This window comes from Natator depressus, chromosome 1 (genome assembly GCF_965152275.1).
Source record: "Natator depressus isolate rNatDep1 chromosome 1, rNatDep2.hap1, whole genome shotgun sequence".
NCBI classification, from domain to species: domain Eukaryota; kingdom Metazoa; phylum Chordata; order Testudines; family Cheloniidae; genus Natator; species Natator depressus.
In genome coordinates, this window is record NC_134234.1 from 77,107,862 (window position 1) to 77,127,450 (window position 19,589).

A 19,589-nucleotide genomic window follows, 5' to 3' on the forward strand; every position below is an offset into this window, starting at 1 on the left:
CCATACCAAGCACCCGTTGGGTTGGCCATTTAAAAGAAGGGGCTGTACCGGCCACGAATGCATCCCAAGTCTTCAGGGCAAATTAATCATTAAACATGCTTGCTCTTAAGCCATGTATCATATTTACAAAGGTACACCCACCAGAGGTCTTCTCCGGCTTCATGGTCCGGGAGCCCGCCTTGGGAGGGTTGGGAGGGTATTGGCTCCAGGGTGATAAACAGTTCCTGGCTGTCAGGGAGAATGGTTTCTCCACTTGCCTACTGTCTGCTATGAGACTCCCCCCTTGCAGCTGTCCAGAGACAGGGGTGGGGTTGTATTAGGGCCCCCTCCCCCCAGCCCCAGAATTGCATGCAGCTCATCTTAGAAGCAGAGTGTGTGGGGCTCTGACCTGGAGCGGCCTTTTGCCTCTTTGGGTTTTTGGTAGGCTTGCCTGAGCTCCTTAATTTTCACGCGGCACTGCTGCGGGTCCCTGTTGTAGCCTCTGTCTTTCATACCCTTGGAGATTTTGGCAAATATTTTGGCATTTCATCTTTTGGAACAGAGTTCTGATACCACGGATTTGTCTCCCCATACAGCTATCAGATCTAGTACCTTCTGTTCGGTCCATGCTGGAGCTCTTTTGCAATTCTGGGACTGCATGGTCACCTGTGCTGATGAGCTCGCCACGCTGGCCAAACAGGAAATGAAATTCAAAAGTTCCCGGGGCTTTTCCTGTCCACCTGGCTAGTGCATCTGAGTTGAAAGTGCTGTCCAGAGCGGTCACAATGGAGCACTCTGGGATAGCTCCCAGAGGCCAATACCGTCAAATTGCGTCCACACTATCCCAAATTCGACCCAGCGATGTCGATTTCAGGGCTAATTATCTCATCAGGGAGGAGTACAGAAATCGATTTTAAGCGTCCTTTAAGTCGACAAAAATGGCTTCATCATGTGGACAGGTGCGGGTTAAATCAATCTAACACTGCTAAATTCGACCTAAACTTGTAGTGTAGACCAGGGCTAATTCTTACAGAGATGTTTAAAAGATTTAATGAGGGCAAGGTGTGACTAGGCATGGACAGGATGGCTCAGCTATTTGGTAAAGATTCTGTGTTTTATCTCAAAAGATAAATGATACAATAAGATGAGAGAAGAAATCCTACTTTCCTACTACTTACAATAATGACAATATGCTTATATATTGCACCTGCTTTTAAATATCACTATTTCCAGGAACCCAGTGAAAATAAAGAATCAGTTTTTTGGAAAGAAAAATGTAAAAAGGCTCATGTCAGCATTATCTAAAGCATTATGAGATATTTCTTAAATTAAACATTAAATGCCTCATCTATTGGCAAAGATATCTGCCAGAGAAACTCAGCCAGAGAAAATTAGAACAAAAAATTTGGCAATACACAACAAAATGTTCATATACAAAATTGGAGAGACACAGATTAAAATAACATGTGGGGGCAGACTCACTCTCACTGGCACAGTGTATATAAGGGAGGAATGCCCATCCACTAATATTAACTCTCACTGAGAAATTATTAGATAATATAGACTTTAGTAGGGTTGCATTCACATCGCTGAGAGCAAAACTTGTCATATAAAATATATTAGATTAGATAGATATTTACAAAACATTTCTTTTGGGATTGTTTCAATATATGAGAATGATTTCAGAGATTTGTCCTTTTTTTAATATCTTTACTGGAAAAAAATGTAATAGCACAGTTTTGGAAGAGAAATATTCCTCTGAAGAAAGAAGAATGGATTAATAAAACCTGGCAAATTACAGACATTGACAAATTAACATTCTTCTAAGAGATCAATATCAAGATTATGTTGCAACTCGGACTCCATTCCATGCTCCCCACAAAAGAGTAAAAACTGCTAAACCAATCTTTTTTTCTGATCATTTAAAATAAATGAATTAACATTATTCCGAGTGCCAGGGAGTCGTTTGTGGCTTTGCATATTTTTTCTTTGGCACATTGTATTTAACATGTTTGTGTTTCAGTGTGTGTATGTGTGTTATATATATGTGTGTGTATGTGTATAAAAATTAGAAAACATTTACTATTTCAATAACAATAAACACGCTGATACACAAGTGTTATGATACTGATAGTGCAGCAGACAAGTACTGGCTTGTTTAGTGAGTCTTGCAGCCTTGTCTATGCTAGGGAATTGTAGAAAAAGATCTCAAAACACGCAAGTTCACCTGCATTAGTGTTATCATCAGTGTAAGCCCTAATTTAGACAAGGCTTCAAATGCTTTTGATGTTTCTATCACTGCATCAGTTAGGTTTAACTAACATAATGGTAAGAACACCAGAAGCTTCCAGAGCCTCATCTGCACAGTTTCACACTGGTGCTAACTCATTTGCCGCTGAACTAGTGGCATCAGTAATGGGAAATTTTGTCTAAAATTCCCTAGTGTAGATACAGTGACAAGTCCCTGTGCAGTTTTTTGTTCTTTTATTATTTCTCTTTGTCTAAACAGTCCACCATATTGGAATGACTTACAAACATTGATCATGACAAAATCTAGAAAAAAACATATACATTAGTTTAACAAACAACTTAAAAACAAGGCTTAGATTGAATGGTATGCTCCAGCCGCTCTGTATGGCTCTGATGATGCAAATCAGCCATAAACCCAACCTCAAGCCAATTGAACTAGGTACATGGCTGCTCTGCATCACCAAAACGGTGCAAAATGGATGGTGCATACAAATGAATCTGGTCCCAGATTTAAATAATAAATCTTAGCACTGCAGAAGGACCTTCCATACGAAGATCTCAGAGCACCTTACAGACTTTAATGAATTAAGCTACACAACCCTCCTGTAAAGAGGGTAAGTATTATTATCTGTATTATACACATACAGAAATAAAAATGTAAGATGAATAGCGAGGGAAGTCTGTCGTAGACCTGGGCCTAGAAGCCAGATCTCCTGGTTCCCAGCCCTGTATTGCAACAACAGAATCATCTATAATTTTACCTGTCGAAGCACCAAATTGACAGCCCCCAGGACTGAAATGCTGTGTTAAACCACAGAGGAAGTTCAGCACAGGAACACTTCAACAAATGGAACACTTCAACCAACGTCAGCTCAACATCCACATTCATCTCTGTAAATGAATACAAAATAATTTCAACAATTACTCCAGGGTCCTTACACTAACTTTTATGTATACATAAACAGACCTCTCAGAGTAGAGTTATTGTGTTATCATTTGAAATACATCTGAGGGCCGCCCCATCCCAAAACCGCCAACCAAGATTTAGTATTGGTCTGTCACAGTGGAGGTATGATTTACCTGGCAGGTGAGAGCTGGGGGGATGTTATACTGTGATAAAAGGTTATTCGGTGGTTGCCAAGATAATACAACTGGCTGTCAAAAAAAACATAACAGGAATTTTATTTAAACTGGAACAAACGGAATTATATTCCACTTACCTACAATAACACAAAATAGATGAAGAATGTATATAATAAACAGTGTGACATTCTGAATACACACACACACTACAACTTACTACTACTTGTACGTAACTAAGTATAAGCCTCTAAATAAAGAAATATATCTATATCTATCTGCATATTCATAGGCTATTATCTTATATGTTATTGTTATGATTTTTTTTTAATTTCAAGGTCTCTGTGAGGGGAGCAAGGTTCCTGCGGGCTCCCTAATGCCCCTCCCTAGGTCCCGCGGTCCATCATTTAGCCTCTCTTCTACCCCAGTTGGCAACACTTAGGGGTGGCTAGAATGACAGCCAGTCTCTCACGCAGTCCCTGGATGTTTGGTTTATCAGCTGAGTCTCTCAAAGTCTATTGCCACTTCCTGGGGGTTTACCTCCTACCCTTCTTCCTGGGGCATATGGCTTTGCTGACAGCCAGGACAGCTCGGGGAGCTGTGTGTCCTGTAGCTGTCTCCTCCTCGGCTGGACTATCTCCGTTACCCTCGGTCTGTGGGTGGAGCAGCATTCACCGTTCCTTCCTATGGTAAGTTAGCACAGCACAGGCCCAGAAGATCTCATTAGCTTCCTCCTACCTAGTGTGAGGGCATGTCACTTTACAGTCCTCCTTCCCCAAATATCGCATTGGGTACTATCTAACGCCCACGTCAGTCTTTGAGCAACAAGCATCTCCCATGACTCCCTGAAGAGATGGACTCTGCTCCAGTGATGCTTGCTTGCAGGGGTGCACATTAGACCTGACCCACTCAATCCAAAGAACCTCTAGTACTCCTGTTCTGGATCTCTGGGATAGCATGAATCAATGATAGGAAATGGCCAGAACCAATGATCAGGAACTGATGCTTAGGAATGTGCCATCAAACATGGACTGACTTGACCAGCCAGCTTTAAACTGTTATCCTCTATGTCATGTGACACAATCCACCAAGGGAGATACAACACACATTTTGCTAATGTGTATACAACTTTTTGTAATACATCAGTAAAAGATTTGTCATCAGAATTCCTGATTTCTAGCCTCCTTGCAAACAGCCTAGCAAGTATACTACCTCTCATGTTTGGATTGTCAGCAGGGATTGAACCCAAGACCTTTGGCTGTAAAATAAAAGTCTCTAGGGCCTATCATTACTCTGTGCACCAACTTCTCCTGCTTCCTTCAGCTTCCCTTATTCCAAGATTAATAGCACAGCTCTGTGATATTCAGTCTTCTACCCCCCAACCGATGTCTCTCCATCTCCTACCACCACCCTCTATCCATACTTGCAGATAGGAGCTGGTCCATATATAATTTTAAAAATTTTAAATATTGCTCTGTGTACCCGTGTAAACCGATCCGTATGACTGGGAACCAGGCTGCAGCCATAGGTAACGTCAAAAGTGTGGGCTAGCTTGCCTTTATTATATTCTGCTTTTATTGTATTCAGCAGTAATGCAAGCCTGTATCCTGTAAGACATTGGATTCAGCAATTAGCATAAGGCTTAGGGCCTATGAACTTTGCCACAGATAAACAGCCCAACAGTAACCCCTAAGTTTGGGGAAACTGAAAATAGCGTGTGAGGGCGAATTTGGGCCATAATAACATCAGCCAACCCAGGAACACAAGCTAACATCCATAGGTATCTGACCACAAGAGTGCCATGGCAACAATTTGACACATATGATATTAAGTTGAGATCATTAATATACTAAACTATAGGAGAAGGGCTCCCCAACACTAGTAGGGTGAGGAAATACAAATAAGGAAGAGGGAGAATCCCCTAATGAATATGCATTAGGAATAGTGGTGTCAGCGTGACATATTATAAAAGCTGTATCCCAGCCTTGTATGAAGAAGAGAGAAATGTAGCCTTTGGGAGGTGCCAGAATGACGGCAGCTGGTGATAAGGAGGAAGATGGTGGTAATGAGGAAGATAATGGCTAATATTTCAGGTTGTTCTGCAAGGTATGATGTGAATATATTAATGTTCAAGTGTACATTCTGTATTATCTCTATCTACCTTACTGAGTTTGAGTGTTTGTGACTTTGCTAAATGTATTAATAAATTATTGTAAATATACAAAAGCTCTTCTAGTGTGAGTGTTGCAACTGTGCACCTCGGGGCTCCCAACTATACAGTAATTTTAATAACACTTGGCCTGATCTTGGGACAAGAACCTGTCATAGCTTCCAAGGCCAGAAGGCACTATCATGATCATCTAGTCTAGTATGTATAACACGGGCCATAGAACTCCCCCAAAATAATTCCGAGAGCATATTCTTTAGAAAAAAACATCCAATCTTGATTTTAAAATTGTTAGTGATAGAGAATCCACCACAACCCTTGGTACATTGTTCTGATGGCTAATTACCCACACTGTTAAAAATATATGCCTCATTTCCTGCCTGAATTTGCCTAGCTTCAACTTCCAGCCATTGGATCATGCTATATCTTTCTCTGTTAGATCGAAGAGCCAATTATTAAATATTTGTTCCCCATGTAGATACTTATAGGCTGTAATCAAGTCACCCTTTAACATTTTCTTTGTTAAGATAAATAGATGGAGCTCTTTGAGTCTATAACTATAAGGCATGTTTTCTAATCCTTTAATCATTCTTGTGGCTCTTCCCTGAAGCCTCTCCAATTTATCACTATCCTTCTTGAACTGTGGGCACCAGAACTGCACACGGGATTCCCACAGCAGTCTCACCAGTGCCAAATACAGAGCTAAAATAACCTCTCTGCTCCTACCTGAAATTCCCTTGTTTATGCATCCCAGGATCACATTGGATCTTTGACCACACTGTCACACTGGGAGCTCATGTTCAGCTGATTATCCACCACAACCCCCAAATCTTTTTCATAGTCACTGCTTCCCAGGATAGAGTCCCCCAACCTTTAAGTATGGTATACATTGTCTGTTCCTAGATGTATACATTACAGTTTCCCATTTACAATTACATTTTGAGACCTAGCCATTAGCCAGTTTTTAATCCAGTTAATGTTTGTTATGTCAATTTTATATTGTTCTCATTTTTTAATCAAAATGTTGTCCAATACCAAGTCAAATGCTTAAGATAAGTCTATGTATATGACATCAACACTATTACCTTTATCAATCAAATTGTAATTCATCAAAAAAAAGATATCTAATTAGTTGGCAGGATCTATTTTCCCATAAACCCATGTTCACTCACATTAATTACATTACCCTCCTTTAATACTTTGTTAATTGAGTCCTCTATCAGCTGTTCCATTATCTTGCCAGGGTTTGAAATCATGCGATCACTGGGACACTGGGGAGAAACTGGAGAAAAGCCAATGTTGTGCCAATATTTAAAAAGAGTAAAAGGGATAACCTGGGAAACTATAAGCCAGTTAACATGACGTCAGTCAAGGTAAAATTACGGACAGGCTAACATAAGACATAATCAGTAAAGAATTAAAGGAAAGATGATAGCAGAATTGATGCCAATCAACATAAGTATATGCAAAAATACATCTTGTCAAACAAAACTTGATTATATTTTTGATAAGATCACAAGATTGGCTGATAAAGGTAATTGTGTTGACATAATATACTTAGACATTTATAAGGTTTTTGACTTAATCCTACATGACATTCTGATAAAATAATGTGCACTATACACATCAATGTAGCCCATATTAAATGGATTAAAAACTGGTTAACTGATAGATCTCAAAAAGTAATTGTAAATGGGGGACTGTCATCTAATGGGGATATTTCTAGTGGACTCCAACAAGGTTCTATGCTCTGCTCAATGCTATCCAATATCATTATCAATGGTCTGGAAGAAAAATTAAATCATTGCTGGTAAAATTTGCAGGTGACACAAAAATTGATGGAGTAGTAAATAATGATGGGGTCAGATGTATTATACAGACCAACCTGGATAATCTGGTAAAGTGGGCTCCTTTGAGTATTTTAATCCAGCCAAATGTAAGGTCATACATCTAGGAACAAAGAATGTAGGTCACACTTATAAAATGGGGAACTTTATCCTGGAAAGCAGTGACCCTGAAAAGATTTAAGGGTCATGGCAGATTCCAATTAGATCACGAGCTCCCACTGTGCTGGTATAGCTCAAAGTGTGAAAGCGATCCTAGGATGTATTTGCAGGGGAATACAAAGTACAGAGTAGGGAGGCAGTACTACTTCTCCATACGCTACTGGAATACTATGTCCATTTCTGGTGATCATACTTCAAAAAGGATATTGACTAATTGGAAAGGGTTCAGAAAAGAGTAACAAGAATGATTCAAGGTCTGGAAAAAAATGCCTTGTAGTGAGAGTTTAAAAAAGCTTAATCTATTTAGTTCATCCAAGAGAAGGTTAAGAGGTGACTTGATCATGGTCTACAAATACCTATGGGGAAGAGATTTCTGATATTAGGTGATTTTTTATCAATACTTAATGTTTGGAAGCTGATGCCTGACAAATTCAGACTAGAAATAAGACACACATTTTTCACAGGGAGAGTAATTAACCACTGAGACATCTAGAGACATGGCAAATTCTTTCTCAATTGAACTTTTCAATTCAAGACTGGAAATCTTTCTAAAAGATATAATATAGTTCAAACAGAAGTTGTGAGCTTGATGCAGAGAAATTATTGGATGAGATTCTTTGGCCTGTATTATGCAAGATATCAGATTAGATTATTATTATGATTCTTCTGAGTTTAGCCCTAAAAGCTATCAATATCCCACTTCTAATGAGCCTCTGACAACTTACCTACCACAGGACTTGTCTTCATTGGGAATTTGCCTCTGATTCCAGCAATCAATGGTTAGCCCAAATATAGACTGGCAAATCTGCAATTTGCACTGATGATGCTTATACCTGCTTGAAACTATGGTAAACTCCACCAGTGAAAGTCACAGCTTTCCTTTACTTCCCTTGGGATTTAGAGTGGTACATTGGTAGCCAACACCGATTACTAGAATTGGGACAAATTCCCAATAAACCGCTAGTATTTTTGCTGTGGTTAGTAGTGGAATTATAAAGATACATAATACAGGCCCCTTGTAGTGAGGCAGAGTGGCCTCCCTCTGAGCCTGACAGAGAGGGACCACTACACTCTCCCTAGTGGGTGGAGCCAAGCCAGCCCGCCCCTCCTGCCGGCAGCAGAGAGGAGGGACAAGAAGTATAAGAGGTGGGCCCTTCAGCTCAGTTGGGCTGGAGCCAGTGAAGGAGGCAGACGTCTCTAACCCATTGCTGGACTCCAGACCAGATCCTGAGCCATGCGGTGTCCTGCCCTCGGAGGAGACCGAGAATGGGGAAGAGTTGCTAAGACTGTCATCTTCCACTTATCCTGAGGAGACTGAGGACTCACAGGCTATGGAGCAACACCAATTGACTGTGATAGGAAGTAGTCCAGGGAAACCAGACAATAGTCACGTTGTGCTGTCACAGTATGAGCCAGTCTGTTTCAGCAGGATCCCCACTGACCCCTGCTCCTGTTAGGCCCTGGGCTGGGACCCAGTGGACTACGGTGGGCCTGGATCCCCCTAGTCCCCTGCCGCCAACCCCAACTCTGAGATGGCGGCTTAGTTCCCCTAGGCCGGAAGGCCTATGCCTTGTTTGTGGCTTGCCCCAGCCAGAAGGCTGCAGGCCCACTGATGGTATTTGCTGTCTGCCCTAGCCAGGAGGCTAGACTAAAGACTTCCTACTGCTCTGCCACACTTAGAGGGTAGAGCCCAGACTGTGTTTACTATCTGCCTTAGCCTAGCATCCTTTTTGTATGTTCATGGAAAACAAATGAATGCGAGTAATCTGGTTTCACTCATGTAAGTGCTTGAGGAAAATGAATTTTTAGCTTGAGTATTCACACCAGAAGTGATATAAAATTGATGGGATGGGACATTACTTGACACAGAAGTGGCACAGTGTTCCCAAAATTCCCTGCCAGAACACTGGCACAGAGGCAAGTAAATAAGCCATACAAGGATTTAAACATATCCTTCATAGGTAGGACCAAGCACACATATGCACAGTGAATCTGCATCAAGAACTGGTCAGAAAACTGTAGACCAATAAATGCAATGTATTTGGTTTATTTTATATGGGATGGAATGCTGCTTAAAACAGCAAGGGATCCGTGTTCCCCAAAACTTTCACCACAGCCTTGCCACAAGGGCAATTAAAACACCTAACAGCACCCTTAGCAGCTACGATCATGCATGCACAGACAATGACTTTGTGCAAATCTAATGAGAGAACATTATATTTAAATTTCTGTACCCAGCCAATACATTTTAGAGTGGTCTATTTCTTCTCAGAATGGTACCTTGAGCAAGATTTATGTCGCCCAGAAAGGAAAAGGCTTAACATTTTGTAAAAATCTGTAATCCTGCTCACTTCCTCAGAGATTCAAAGCCGCAGTCATTTCCTCAAACCCTTTGGCCGATTCTAGGATTTATCCAGTTAAGAAAGGCAAACACAATACCATAAGATTTATGTGGCCAATCAATGTAAACAAGCACATCTGAATTCAGATTATCAAGTAGCAAATGCTCACAGAAAACTTTTTGCGATCAATCCATAGTTACATAAAAATCAGCATGTTCAAATTAGAACATTTGAAGAAATCACAATCTAATTCTCAGTGTCCTGCTAACAGAAAAGGAGATTAAATTCATAAAGTAGATTATTTGCTGCAAATTGTTTGCTTAATCCTAGTTGAGATTTTCTCTAATTAATTTACATGAGACTAGCTAGATAGGGAATGAAATTTATGCAAACACTATTCCTAACTCCTGTCTGTTTTTGTAAGGAATAAAAGAGATCTTCTCTTATCCAGCTCTGGTTATTTCTTTAGCAAAGTGTAGCTGGATTGAGGGAAGTTGTTGTCACCATAGCTTTGAGGCAGAAAGGAAAGGGGAAAATGTAAGGCACTGCTCTCTGATCTTCATGTACATCAGTTGCTTGCAATAAATTCCTTACTTTTTGAGCCCAGACAGAATCTCAAATGCACATATACTATGGCTATTAGAAAGTATAAACCAAACAGTGATAAACAGTGACTATTTGTTGTTTAGATTTATTTTGTGGGTAATATAACTATGAAAAAAACCAGCATTGAAGGATGTATCACTTTTAATCTCTCGGCTTTAGCTACTGCCAACATCAGTGTCAGATTGCAATAATTCAAAGATCTCTCTATTAGTTTTTCTAAACCCTTAAAGTAAATGAAGCTGTTACCATGGCAGATGTTAGACACATTCTCTAATTCTCCTCTGGTCTAGAAACTAAAAGCATTTCAAGCAGGAATTGAAGATAAACTGGATTTTACTTAATTTATATTAGTCTTTTTATCCACTAGTGTTTGATACAATATTCAGCTTTTTTTTTTTTTTTGGTGAATGCAGTAAAGAAATGTTCCATTCCCTTTCACAGTTCAAAAGTATTAGAAGCAGCATATTAAGGATCTGTAAGCTACTACTTAACATTACCAGTTTTGGAAAGTAATATTCTGATTACTTGAGTCTAACATTTTTTAAAATACACCATACACTTAGAAAGGGTTAACTAGCTGAATGAGTTAGTAATGGTGTTTCCTAAACTAAGAACAATAGAAAAATCATTAGTGTGTTAACTGAAACAATACCACACTTTTCTCTCTATTGTTTAACCTTTTGTCTACATCACACATATTTCAGTGTAGTTCTTATCTTTGACCTTGAGGGACTGCAGCTTTATCAGTGCTTCCTTTTAGATCACAGATGACCTTCAGCTGATATCATTGAGCCCTGACCTGCCTCAGTGATCTGCTCACTTGGAATACATATGCTGAACAGTGCTGGTGTGTGCAGTAGGGGTAAGTGAATTATTTACAAAAATTTGAGTTGACACCTTTTATCAAATGTGGAAAGATGAAGACAAAACAGCTGCTATTGCTGTCGTAAGCAATCTGCTGGTGATTGAATAAAAGTGTCAAGAAAATGGCTGCTTGATGGCCTTTTGTTCTCTCTCATCCAGCTTGATGTTAGTTTGAGCTGTCAGTTAGGAATCACGGCAGTGTGATTTATCAATACGCTGAGTGACCTTCTATTTCAACTTGTGATAGAATGAGAAGACAGCACCCTCTATTGAGGGCACGCTGCATTTCCACATACAGAACCATTATTCCTCAGAACTGGCTATCACTTTCTCAGGAACATGAGTCTAAAATAACAACCACCTATTTTGCCTTCGCTTTATTTTTATCAATTTTAAAATGCCTGGTTGTGAAAGTTTGAAAAAGCTACGAACTGCAATACAGATTTGCAGACCTTCTAGCAAATGTGAAAATAAGTACATTAATCACGAGTATTCGATCAAAATAAACTTGCTGTAATTACACAATAGAATGTGGAAATGGACAGGGTGCAACACAAAATCAATGTGTGGCTTCAGTTTGAAATGCTGTGGTTTTATCAAACTAGATAATCCAGGCATTATTACATTTTATTTTATAGTTTCCATCTAAATAACAGGTTTCAGAGTAACAGCCGTGTTAGTCTGTATCCACAAAAAGAAAAGGAGGACTTGTGGCACCTTAGAGATTAACAAAGTTATTTGAGCATAAGCTTTTGTGAGCTACAGCTCTCTACCTTGGACTTAACCAAGGGGTACTGGCAGGTACCACTAGATGAATCCGCCAAGGAAAGGTCAGCCTTCACCACACATGTCGGGCTGTATGAATTTAATGTACTCCCTTTTGGGCTGCGGAATGCACACGCCACCTTCCAAAGACTTGTAGATGGTCTCCTAGCAGGATTAGGAGAATATGCAGTCGCCTACATTGACGATGTGGCCATATTTTTGGATTCCTGGGCAGAATACCTGGAACATGTACAAAAAGTCTTTGAGCACATAAGGGAGGCAGGACTAACTGTTAAGGCTAAGAAGTGTCAAATAGGCCTAAACACAGTGACTTACCTTGGACACCAAGTGGGTCAAGGAACTATCAACCCCCTACAGGCCAAAGTGGATGCTATCCAAAAGTGGCCTGTCCCAAAGTCAAAGAAACAGGTCCAATCCTTCTTAGGGTTGGCCGGATATTACAGGCGATTTGTACCGCAACACAGCCAAATCGCCGCCCCACTGACAGACCTAACCAAAAAGAAACAGCCAAATGCTGTTCAGTGGACCAAGGAGTGTCAGAAGGCCTTTAACCAGCTTAAAGCGACACTCATGTCTGACCCTGTGCTAAGGGCCCCAGACTTTGACAAACCGTTCCTAGTAACCACAGATGCATCCGAGTGTGGTGTAGGAGCAGTTTTAATGCAGGAAGGACCGGATCAAGAATTCCACCTGCAAACTGACCATGCTGCGCTACAGTGGCTTCATACCATCATGGGAAATAACAAAAAACTTATTCAGTGGAGTTTAGCTCTCCAAGATTTCGATTTCGACATACAACACATCTCAGGAGCTTTTAACAAAGTGGCTGATGCACTCTCCTGTGAAAGTTTCCCAGAATCAACTGGTTAAAATCGTCCTTGAGATGTGGAAAATATTGTTAGTCTTTATACACTTGGTAGTATATTTAGAGGTGCATGTGTCTTATTAACTCTGTTTTCTCCTAGAGCTCCAGGAAGAAATCACAGCCAGTGTTTCACCCTATCTGTGGTTTGGGGGGCGTGTCATAAATATAAAGGGAAGGGTAACCACCTTTCTGTATACAGAACTATAAAATCCCTCCTGGCCAGAGGCAAAACCCTTTCACCTGTAAAGGGTTAAGAAGCCAAGATAACCTCACTGGCACCTGACCAAAATGACCAATGAGGAGACAAGTTACTTTCAAAGCTGGAGGGAGGGCGGGAAACAAACGGTCTGTCTGGGTGTGTGATGCTTTTGCCGGGACCAGAGCAGGAATGCAGGTCAGAACTCCTGTAAAGAGTTAGTAAGCAATCTAGTTAGATATGCGTTAGATTCTGTTTTGTTTAAATGGCTGATAAAATAAGTTGTGCTGAATGGAATGTATATTCCTGTTTTTTTGTCTTTTTGTAACTTAAGGTTTTGCCTAGAGGGATTTTCTATGTTTTGAATCTGACTACTCTGTAAGGTATTTCCCTTCCTGATTTTACAGAGGTTTTTCTTTTACTTTTTCTTTAATTAAAATTCTCTTTTAAGAACCTGATTGCTTTTTCCTTGTTCTTAAGATCCAAGGATTTGGGTCTGTGTTCACCTATGCAAATTGGTGAGGATTTTTATCAAGCCTTCCCCAGGAAAGGGGATGTAGGGTTTGAGGGGAAGACGTCTCCAAGTGGGCTCTTTCCCTGTTCTTTGTTTAACACGCTTGGTGGTGGCAGCATAAGGTCCAAGGACAAAAGGTAAAAGTTTGTACCTTGGGGAAGTTTTAACTTAAGCTGGTAAGAATAAGCTTAGGGGGTCTTTCATGCAGGTTCCCACATCTGTACCCTAGAGTTCAGAGTGAGGAAGGAACCTTGACATAAATAACAGTATTTTTTCTTCAAATATTCTCACATAGTAATGTACTATCTTCCACACAGTCACATGTACACTTTTTTACTGAACATCAGGGACCAAATAATGATATAAGTATTTGGGAATGGTAAGGTGGTGATAGAGGATAGAGTGATGTCCTTATTTTCTCGATCACATGGGATTCTTTCCCACCAAATATCAACTAGGTGTTTAAGTCAAGAAGGTTCTAATTTTCTGGGGGCAGAGATGTTAGATGGACAGTTGAACCAAGCCGAGGTTATGGACTTTTACCCACTACGTCAGGCTATGATGTGATACCCATAGGCTTATTTTTCCACATACAATCCCTGTTCTTTCCTCCCCTCAGCCAGCAACTGTAGATGGCTTCCTCTGGAGCAGCACTGCTTCATCCAAGGGCAGCCCATATGGGCACCTGAGAGTAGTCAGACTGAATTCCCTCTTCTCCTATCATATTTGCCATGCTCCCAGCCTCCACTAACACAAGCACTGAAAGAACCAAGGCTCCCCACAGCTGTATGCAGTAAATCTCATTATTAGTAGCCCTCACAAACATTTCCATTATGAACAGCTTTCTGGATCATTACCTATTTTGTGAGCTCGCCCTCCTGGATTTGTGTTAAATTTTGATTTTGCTCAGTTTTCCTTTCACTTGTTATAAGATATTTTTTCTCTCTTGCAACCTGTGAGATGGAACTTTCTGTGGAGGAATTATGGGTCTGTGAATCCCTCCTCTCATAATAGGAGTGAATGGGATCTCTCTTGCCATTCTCAGCCTGGGATGGTAATAGCTGATGCAATTAAACTCTCAACTTTTGCTATGACTAAAGTAATGAATGACTTCTCTCTTCTGTCTCTTTTTGTTTTTCTTTGACAGCTGGTTAGCCACTTTTCTCTAAGGTAAGGCTACATCTTGCACACTAAATCCAGGCTCTGACTCAGGTTTGAGCCCAAGCCCCCCTTCTGTCCACACACAAATCAGTCTGACTCAGGTCAGCAAGCACTCGGGACCTGAGTCCTAGGACCCTGCCAGAAGGGTCATTCAGCACCCTAGTCCCACTGTGACTCGGGTCCAAGCCCTGTCATTTTGCAGTGTGGATGCAGGTCAAGTCGCAGTACATAAAGTCTGCATAGTATAATATGGACATATTAGCACATCTGTGAAACCCGAGTGCAGCGGTTGTAAATCCAGGTTTACAATGCAGCATGGATGCTCAAGCAAGGTCTTGGAAACACCAAGTCCACAAGCCTGGGTCCCACAGACCTGGGTTTACAATACAGTGTAGACATACCCTAAGAGTTTGATTTTTTTTAAAATCTGGGACAAGAAGTGGTCTAGGGGCTGGAATAATAAGAATATAAGAATGGCCATACTGGATCAGACCAAAGGTCCATCCAGTCCAGTATCCTGTCTACTGACAGTGGCCAATGCCAGGTGCCCCAGAGGGAGTGAACCTAACAGGTAATGATCAAGTGATCTCTCTCCCGCCATCCATCTCCAACCTCTGACAAACAGAGGCTAGGGACACCATTCCTTACCCATCCTGGCTAATAGCCATTAATGGACTTAACCTCCATGAACTTATCCAGTTCTCTTTTAAACCCTGTTATATTCCTAGCCTTCACAATCTCCTCAAACAAGGAGTTCCACAAGTTGACTGTGTGCTGTGTGAAGAAGAACTTCCTTTTATTTGTTTTAAATCTGCTGCCCATTCATTTCATTTGGTGCCCCCTAGTTCTTATATGATGGGAACAAGTAAATAACTTCCCCTTATTCACTTTCTCCACACCACTCATGATTTTATAGACCTCTGTCATATCCCCCCTTAGTCTCCTCTTTTCCAAGCTGAAAAGTTCTAGCCTCTTTAACCTCTCCTCAGATGGGATCCGTTCCAAACCCCAAAGTTCTTCTGTAAAAGTGCAATTTAAAAAGTGCACTTCTATCATTAGTTATTTTTTGTTACAAATTTTTACTATAAGTAACAAAGTCCCAGCAAGAGAGAGAAATAGTATTTGCATTCTTTTTTCAGTGTGTTTACTTTGTGCAAGAACAGCACCTTTTGTACAGTCATCTCATTGTTTTCCCGTTTAGGGTCAGAGAGTTAGTCAGTTTCATAGCTGCCGACTTTGACCCAGAGCCACATGTGGCATCTCTCACCAGTGAAAATAAGACAGAGAACAGCTGTGGGCAGAGGTGTCCATCAGAAGTGTAAGCGGGTGCGCGGGTAAGTATAGGCAGTAGAATAATGGGAAATAGTTTCTTTACAAAGATTCACAGGTTTCTAACTCTCTGTCCTAATCTTACTGCTAGAGGCAGCAGTTTGTGATGTAATTAGGAGTAGAATGAGGAGATGTTGTACCCTGTCATGATTTCATCGCTTGGTTTGTCTAGTTTTCAAGATCTGACACTTTATCCTTTTTTCCTTTCACAATAAAAAAAATGACATAAGGCCCTGTTTCTCCTTTCTCACTGATGTAAATCAGTTGTTCCATTGAAGTCAGTCATGCTGGTATCAAATTGATGTAAGTGAAATCCAAATCAGGCCCTACATTTACACACAATATTAAAAAATAGTGGCTGAAGTAACCTTTCGCACACAGCCTTGCTATGAGAGCAGCACTACGATGGCTTGTGTGAAGGTTACAGAATTGCAAACTGTGCACAGAACTTCAAGCAAACTTCTTTGCATAAGAAGAGCCTTTAATAGGAGGACAAATATAGGCATTTTATTTGCTAAATGTTTGCACATACTTTGTCCTGATACAATGATTAATGCATCAAAATCTGAAGTGGGTTCTCTTTGACAATTTATTTTCCTGTTCACCAAAAGTCTGTTGTATTATCAATTGATTTTCTGTAGCATTTACATGTTCCACTAAGATGTCTTACAGACTTGTATTGTGAGATTTATTATTTGTTATATTATTTCAAGAAAAACCTGGTATGATAATATATATTTTTCCTGAGCCTTAATGACCGTTTCTTTAATTTTCTAATTGTTTCAAGTGCTCTTTTTATTTCTTTAGCTCTTAACAAAATACTGCAGCTGAAAGAATGCTTGGTGAGAGTTCTGTTTGCAAAGGTTGGCTAGGTTTGTATGTGTCTTTGTTTCTTGCTTGGGGTTATTTTGCTGAAGGAGGAAGTTCTCATTTTAAGAAAAGTAATAGTAATAGTCAAAGCAAAAGTATATAATAGTAAAATAATAATTAACATTTGCACTTGCACAGAGTCTTTCATTCAAGGATCTGAAATCATTTTACAGATGTTAATTAATGAAGCACAGTACCTCTGTAAGGTAAGTATTATCATATGTGGGACTGGTAGCACCATGTACTATTAAATTTGCCAAACACTTCCCATTATAAGATCCTGTTTTTAGTTTATTATAACTTTGCCAAACTTTAACCATTTGAAGTGAAAATGTCCATATCCGCTATCTGCCTTGGTCTAAATTCTTTGGGGAAATTTCAGCCAAAACAGTTCAGCTGTTTCCAAGAATGAGGCGAGGAAAAATACAAAAATACAAAAAATGAGGCTAGGAAAAATGTTTTGCCTCTGTTAAAAAAAAGTTTGTTGCTCTGTTCTCAGAAAAGATCTAGTGCCCCCATACTTTAGAGCGAGGATTTGAAATTTGGCAGGGGGAGAGGGGCCCTTTGCATCAGGGATGTGCCTTTTGCCATCCCTGGAAAATCTACCCAAATTTGGCCACGTTATAAGCCTTTGAAAAAATGCAGTTTGTACATTCTCCGTAGAGACCTCGATTTTAGCAGCTAAATTCACTGAAAATTCTGTCCACACTTGGCATGCTCTGGCCGAGAGATGAGCAAGACTATTCTGAAACTACAGTCCTGGGAATCTGGGATGTGTTGGGTCCTGCCAGCCTCTAGGTTACTTTGTTGTGTTTGCATTATTTTCTTTGGCATCCTATCATCTTTCGTCTTCGGCAATGTCACCACCATCATAATCTTTGTGATTGTAGCCCATCCCATACTATGTTTTTACATTCTACTCTCCTTTTAACTTCATTTGTCTTTCAATTGTTCCTTTTTTCCCCTACCATCTTTCGAATGTAACCCTTCTGCCAGGGGGAGTTGGCAGCAACAAGGGCTGGGTTCACTATCTAGGGGTTCCTTTTTACAATAGCACACAGAACTGACTTGAGCCCCCACCCAGTAACCTGGGAAAACTACACATCACACCTGGGTGCCTCTAAGAGGCAATATTTCCCCTCACTGAGTCCGTGTGTGGAAAAGAAAAATTTTAATAAAAGGGGAAAGGAACCTAGCATTAATTTAGAAAACCCAACAAGCATGATTCAAAACCATGACCATGAGCAAAACACCCACCCCAGAGTACACTGGGCAATGTCCTTTTCCTCAATCTCTCCCCTTGTGGTGTGAAATTCTGACAAACAAATGTCCCTTTAATACGCCACTCACTTCTTCCTCCACTGCACCCCACTCACGCTTGTTGTCCGTGGTCAGCGATGACCCAAAGTTCAGAGGTTCACTCTATGAGTTCACTTCCCAGCCCTGGGGGGGTATCAAGAAATTCATCAGCTGCTGCTGCTGCGCTGCTCACTGCCGCTTTGGCCTCTCCACCATCGCCAGCCTCCCAGCAGTTGCCAGCTGCTCTGATGTCGGCCTCTCTTTCGCCGGCTGCTCCACTGCCAGCTGCTCTGCCCTCATTCACTCCACCACTGCCCTCTCTCCTGCAACCTCTCGGATGTCTTGAGGTCCCACCACTTTACACAACTCTCGTTGATTTCAGCTGTGAGTGGGGGAGCCTCACTGCTAGTGCAGGCTGGGCGGTCTTTCACCAGAGACACTGTCCCATAAGCCGGTCTAACGCTGAGCACTTACCAGTGATTTCAGCTCCACTGATCCACAGCTAAAGAGTCCTGATTGAGACTATTTCCGCTCTGCCCTTTAACAGTGGAGAGGAGGAGAGTCCAATGGTGTTTAAGGCCCTTGGGCAGAGCCCACACTGCCAAGCACAAACACCCGTTCCCACTCTTTCCCTTCCACTGGCCTTTGGCACCCCTACCCCCTGCTTAGTGAGTGCAGTTCAGTTGAAGGTGACTGTCCTCAAACATGGCATTCCAACCACAGTTCTGCTTCCCTTTACTCACATGACAAGGGTAACAACACGTTATTACCCCTGCACCTAATAACAAAGTGACTTGCAATCCAACACCAGTCAAAAGCGATCCACTTCCTGGACACTACAGTGCTAATAAGCGATGGTCACATAAACACCACCCTATACCGGAAACCTACTGACCGTTATACTTACCTACATGCCTCCAGCTTTCATCCAGACCACACCACACGATCCATTGTCTACAGCCAAGCTCTACGATACAACTGCATTTGCTCCAACCCCTCAGACAGAGACAAACACCTACAAGATCTCTATCAAACGTTCTTACAGCTACAATACCTACTACAGTGAAGTGAAGAAACAGATGGACAGAGCACCCAGAGTTACCTACTACAGAGTAGAGTACCCAGAAGTTACCTACTACAGGACAGGCCCAACAAAGAAAATAACAGAACGCCACTAGCCGTCACCTTCAGCCCCCAACTAAAACCTCTCCAACGCATCCTCAAGGATCCACAACCTATCCTGAAGGACGACCCATCACTCTCACAGATCTTGGA

The 19,589-nt window shown here is 41.1% G+C and overlaps 1 long non-coding RNA gene across 3 annotated transcripts in view; it reads right to left on the bottom strand.

Annotated features, from left to right (window-relative positions):
• LOC141982253 (uncharacterized) overlaps window positions 1-19,589 on the bottom strand; it is a 196,342-nt gene that overhangs the window by 137,093 nt on the left and 39,660 nt on the right. For all 3 annotated transcript variants that reach the window (XR_012637997.1, XR_012637998.1, XR_012637996.1), the window contains exon 2: window positions 2,991-3,120. This is a non-coding gene — a long non-coding RNA (uncharacterized LOC141982253). The remainder of the gene's footprint in view (window positions 1-2,990; window positions 3,121-19,589) is intronic.